This window comes from Phyllostomus hastatus, unplaced genomic scaffold (assembly GCF_019186645.2).
Source record: "Phyllostomus hastatus isolate PE091 unplaced genomic scaffold, TTU_PhHast_1.1 phas_contig_1, whole genome shotgun sequence".
NCBI classification, from domain to species: Eukaryota; Metazoa; Chordata; class Mammalia; order Chiroptera; family Phyllostomidae; genus Phyllostomus; species Phyllostomus hastatus.
The window spans coordinates 49272867-49278713 of record NW_025333498.1 but is presented as its reverse complement, the minus strand read 5'-3'; the positions used below and the strand labels follow the sequence as shown (position 1 = coordinate 49278713).

General features: G+C 38.3%; 1 pseudogene; it reads right to left on the bottom strand.

The window, feature by feature from the left end:
- Positions 1–617: 617 nt before the first annotated feature.
- LOC123826096 lies at positions 618–4961 on the bottom strand (annotated as a pseudogene).
- Between the last annotated feature and the right edge of the window lie 886 nt (positions 4962–5847).

The window sequence follows — 5847 nt, the reverse complement described above, 5'->3', positions numbered from 1 at the left end:
TCACAGACAGATGTTACATGGGCACTCGAGTTGCATGAAGTAGGTTCTTCCTGGCTCTGGTACTTTGAATTTAGGAGCCTAGAGTGGGATTGAGACCCCACACTCCTCTGGGGGAAACTTTGCAGCTAAGATATCCCTTTGGAGTCTCAGCTTCTACCTGATTTGAGTGGGGACAGCCCTTTTTACATCTCTACCATTCTTCCCAAATCTTTGTAGGGTTCTTCTGTAAATCCTTGGTTATAAGATTTCTGTTCAGCTAGCCTTCTGGTTATTCAGGTTGATTGCTCTATATTTTAGTTATAATTCCATTTTGGTCCTTGGAGAAGGTGAGTGTATTTTTCACCTACTTTGCCACTATCTTGTAATCTTTGAAGGTTTAAAAGTGTTTAAATTTTATTATTCCTATAAAAAAAACATGATCTGAATGAATACCCTAATGGCAAACCACTGTAAAATGTTATAGCTGCATTTGGGGCAGAGCAGTAGGGATTCTCATCAAAGCGCTGCAGCTTTCTTCATGAGAAGGTCAGAGATATACTGGTTTGTGATACAGCAAATCAGTTGGGTTGATCTAAGTTGTTTTTCCTTCAGCAAGGGCTTCATTCATCAGAAGGACATTATGTGTGACTTTTAAATTTGGCTAACAATTTACTGATGAGATGTGTAACCTTTCAGTTTCTCTGATATTTTGACATATTTGCTGGGTTTTGAGACACATCCTGGAAGGCCACCATAACTTCTAGATCCTGTATGGCTGTAATAATTGCTGTATCACTAAGAATTTCATTGAGCCCAGGCATTTTTGCCATTCTAGGCATGCCCTCTTCCCTTCCAGGCATTCCTACAGGAAAATTACTATGCATCTTTCCTTCAGGAAAGACACCTGGAAAAACAGCCATACTGAACTCCTGATTGTTGTCTGGCTTCTTTCTCTTTCTGGGCTCTCTCATGTTCTTTCTGAGCTCTTTTAATTCTTTCTATTCTTTCTTTGACCTCTCACTAGTCACATTTATGCTTATACTTTCTTTTATGTTCTGAAATTTCTGTGGCCTTAGTTGAACTTCATTCAGCATTGAACTAGCATTTTCATCATAATCCAGTTTACATACAAAGTCAAGATCATTGTCTGCTTCTTCCCAACGTCCCAGAAGTCTGTATGCTTTTCCTCACCACTTGTAAGGCTGAAGTGAAACAAGATATATTTCAATAGCTCTGTCACAGTCTCAGATGACGATTTTTGACTTCTGTAATTTGATGAAGAAACTCATTCTCTTTGTATACAGATGGGCCAGGTGAGGATTTAGATTTATGGCACCTGTGAACAAGCTTTCTGTAGTTCACTGTCATCTAGGGAATAAATGGAAGCCGTATTTTTACCATTTGCCTGATCCTTCATCTCTTCAGTTATCTCTACATTTTCATCTCCCATTTCTTGAGAGGCATCAGTGTCTGTTCAATCACATCTTCATGGTCAATTTTTATTCTTACTTTTGCTTAATCTTTAATGTATTTTTCCATTACCTTTTAGTCCTTTTATACCCCACTTCTCCCAGCAATCGCCACACTGTTGTCAATGTCCATGAGTCATTATTGCTTTTTTTGCTCAATCCCTTTACCCCCTAATCCTCCCACCCACCACTAGCTGTCATCTGTTCTCCATCTGTGAGTCTGTCTCTGTTTTGCTTGTTAGTTCAGTTTATTCATTAGATTCCACAGATGAGTGAAATAATATGGTATTTTTCTTTCTCTAACTGGCTTATTTCACTCTAACATAATGTTCTCCAGGTCTATCCATACTGTCACAAAGGGTAACATTTTCTTCTTTTTATAGCTGAGTAGTATTCCAATGTGTAGATGTCCATCTCAAACCTGTCAGAATGGCTCTCATCAACAAATAAACAAACAAGCGTGCTAACAAAGATGTGGAGAAAGGGGAATGCTTTTGAACTCTTGGAGAGAATGCAGACTGTTGCAGCCACTGTGGAAAGCAGTATAGAGATACCTCAAAAATTTAAAAATGGATCTGATCTGCTTTTTGACCCAGCAGTCCCACTTCTGGGAATATATCCAAAGGAACACAAAACACTAATTTGAAAGCACACAGCACCCCTATGTTCACTGCAGTGTTATTTACAATCACCAAGATATGGAAGCAGCCCAAGTGTACTTCAATAGATGAGTGGATAAAGCAACCATGGTCAATTTTTAGATCACTTTTCTCATTTGATGGTTTGTCTCTTTTTGTGTTTTCCTTCACCTACTTACTATCTGTTTTTCCTTCATTGATATTTCTTCTGATTTAGTTTTATGAGTAGCAAGGGGTATTTTACCTCCCATGCTCTCCACCCGTTCCCTCACAAAGTGCATTTTCTCTGTATGCAGAATGGTGGGATCCTGCTTACACAATTTCACAAAGGCCCAAAGCTTGCTCACTTTCTGGGGGTGTGCTCCATGGTTGGAAAGTGGTGAGAGTAAGCATGCACTGCTAAATTTGCAGCCAGATTCCAGGCCCAGGGTGCAAACTCATTGTGATTTTGTGGAAGGTGTTGGCTGCCAACAGGCAGAACAAACTGCTATTTTTCTTATTTGTCTTCCTATGTTAGGAATCATGCAGATTCTAACCAATTTTTCATTGCCACTCTCAAATTTAGTTTTTTAAAGCAGTTTTAAGAAAGTCACCCCTCTCCTCCAAATATCTACTCTCTCCCCACTGCCCCCCAAGTTAAGCCCAAGACTCATTCTGTGACCCCCAAATCATTTTACTTTATGGTTGCCATGACATTCTTTCAAATCATGCTGCCTCTCTGGATATATCCCTGTGCTTTCCTATCTGTTACCTCTCCTCATAATAGTTTCTTCTGTAATGCCCTGCTTCTCCTCTTACCCCACCCATGGAAAATTTTTCCATTTTTCATGTACTGCCACATTCATGGAGCTTTCTATATTTCCCTTAAAAGGATTTGCACTCATGCTCTTAATCTGCTAAGCCTCTTGCAACTTTGATAGCATTTTTCCTAGAGTATCATTTATTAATATATTTGCCTTATCTGCCCCACTAGTCATCATGTGATTGCTAGCCCATAAGGGTGGGAACTGAATGCAACTACTTTCCCTGATGTGTGCTGCCCACACTAGCCTTCCAGTTATTTTAAATGATTCAGAATGTGCTCGATCATTTACACTATCAAAATACTCTCCATCATTAGAAAGCCTTCATCCTTCTCATTATTGAGCATCTCTGTCATTAATACAATTATAATTCCACCTATATACTTGTCATATGCCAGAAACTACGTGGATCTTTTCAAATTTAGTATAGGATTTTTTACTTTGCAGTGCTTCTGTGAGCTTGCCTTTATACAGATGAGAAAACTGTGATTCTGAGAGTTTAGTTTGTTTACTCTAGGACACCTAGCTAGGAAGTAACATAATTCTAGTCTATCAAATCTCAAGACTAGTGTTCTTACAAGTCTTTGTATTCAGCCAAATTCTGCCTTGCTATAACTTCTACATAGTACTCATATCTCTGGTTGCTTAAACTAAACAGAATGATTCTAATTCCTTCTTCATATAATACCCATTAAAAATTTGAAATTGGATCATAGGATAGCTCTACTTCTAAAGGTGTCTCTTTTATAATTTTTAGACTATTTGAACTGCTATAACAAAAATACCATAGACGGTGGCTTATATAACAAGTATTTAGTTCTCATTGTTTTGGAGGTTGGGAAATCTAAAATCAAGGTGCCAGAAGATTTGGTGTCTAGTGAAAGCCCATTTTCTGGTTATCAGATAATTTATCATTGCCTCATCACATGTTGGAAGGGGCAAGAAAGTTCTTTGGAATCTCTTTTGTAAGAGTACCTAATCCCATTCATAAGAGCTGTATCTTCATGACTGAATCACCTTCTAAAGGTCACTACCTCCTAATGATGCAGGTGTTCCAGGGGCAAGGTTCATGAACCACTTTGAGTCCTTGGCTTCATGCAAGAAATAATTCAAACACTAGCCAGCACGAGTTTAAAGTGAAAGACAATTTATTAGTGAGACAGTGGGAAAGAGAATGGGTATTATAAACAACACCTCTGACCCACTATGATTTGGAAGAGTCTGGATTCAAATTCATGTTTTTAACTCCATGGACTGTTTCTTTTAAATTACATCATATTACCTCTCACATTCTGTACCCTTCCAATATAAAGATTATTTTCCATGTTAGAGAAGACTGGAACAAAGAAAATATGAAATAATTCTGTATGCCTCCTATCACATATTAATGTACAGTTGGCTTTTCATATTAGCTGTTTTCACATCCACTATGGGGGGAATTTATCCTGTAGAGGCTTCCTGGCTGCCATGGATGAGAATAAGTCTACTAAGACATGATCTGCTTGGGAAGGAAAAGTGGCTAATCTCTCAGAAGAAAAGGGCCTTAAGCCTCTTTCTCAATGTGCTTTTATTGGATTTAGTTTGTATAGGAACACAGGGTGTATACATAAAGCTCATAAATCATTGTCAGGCAGTAATGATTAAGAACTGTAAGGGTTTATTCTGAGTCAGGGTCAGATAGAGTGACACCAAAGGGCCATAAAACTTTGGGAAACAAACTTATTTTATGCTTGAACCCTTATCATTTAAATTGAGAGCGTTCTTAGTAAAGCAGGGTTCATGGGATTTTATGTCTTCTTTCTTAAGCCTGATCACCCCAGGGAACTGCCTTTTCAAGCACAGGGCCACACCCCACTTCGGCATTGTTTTGGCTTAAGTCAGGCAGAGGAAGTAAGGCAGCCAAGAGATTAGGGGACTTTTTAACAGATAGAATGAGTACTCAGGCTATAACAAAGCCAAAGGGTAAAGGTCTATCACCCCTTTTCTATAGTCTCCTAAGTCCTTCCCTGATGGTCCCTTCCTGACTGTGCTTGTCTTAGGTTGTTCCTCCCTTGAGGAATCTTACCTGTCATTGACTATTCAGCCACCCTCCAGGGGCCAAGCAGGGTGAACTAAAGAGGGCAGAGTCTGTGCCCCTGCCAGGAGGATAAGTTTAGTCTCCTTAGTGGCTTATGGCCCCAAGGTCTTTTTACTCAGCCTTAGCCATGGGAGGTTACAGCTTCTGAAAACAGGCAGGGCATTTCCCAACAATCCAGAGATTCAATCAACTGTTGATTAAAAATATTTGGAAGTAAAAAAATCTCAGAAAGTTCCAAAAGTAAAACTTGAATTTTCCATGCACTGAGCACTACGCTGAATCCATGTGAATGAAATGGTATGTAAGTATACCCTGCTGTAGCCTATGTGCACTCCATGCACCTCATTCTTTGACTCTTTGGTAACCCTCCTTCACTAAATTCAAAGCTATTTTCCATTTTTAATCATATATCAAATCATCATAATACACTATTTGGAAAACATAAGCGGATCATAGTAATTACCCTTGTGATCTCGATGGTGTAAAATAATTAAGATCTACTTATCAATATGGCTTATTAAAAATAAAGCATATGTGTGTAGGTATGTATATATGTATTTATGTATTATTTCCTATATAAGCATCTAAGAGTTGTTGTTATTACCTATAGCACCTGAATAACTAGCTCTTTTCCCTGGATGTTCTATAATGAGACATCATACATGGCGTGTCAGCCAATTTAAGTAGCTATAACATGGCTTCTCATAAGCACAGTTGATGTTACATTTTAGAGTTATCAATTCCGAATGCAGCTTGTACAGTCAAATGAAATTTGCTGTCAATAAACACATGATTAAACAAGGATATATAATGTATACAAAGTACATATAAAATCTCTTTATTCTGCTAGTATAAATAAATACTTCGACTGGTGTAATTCT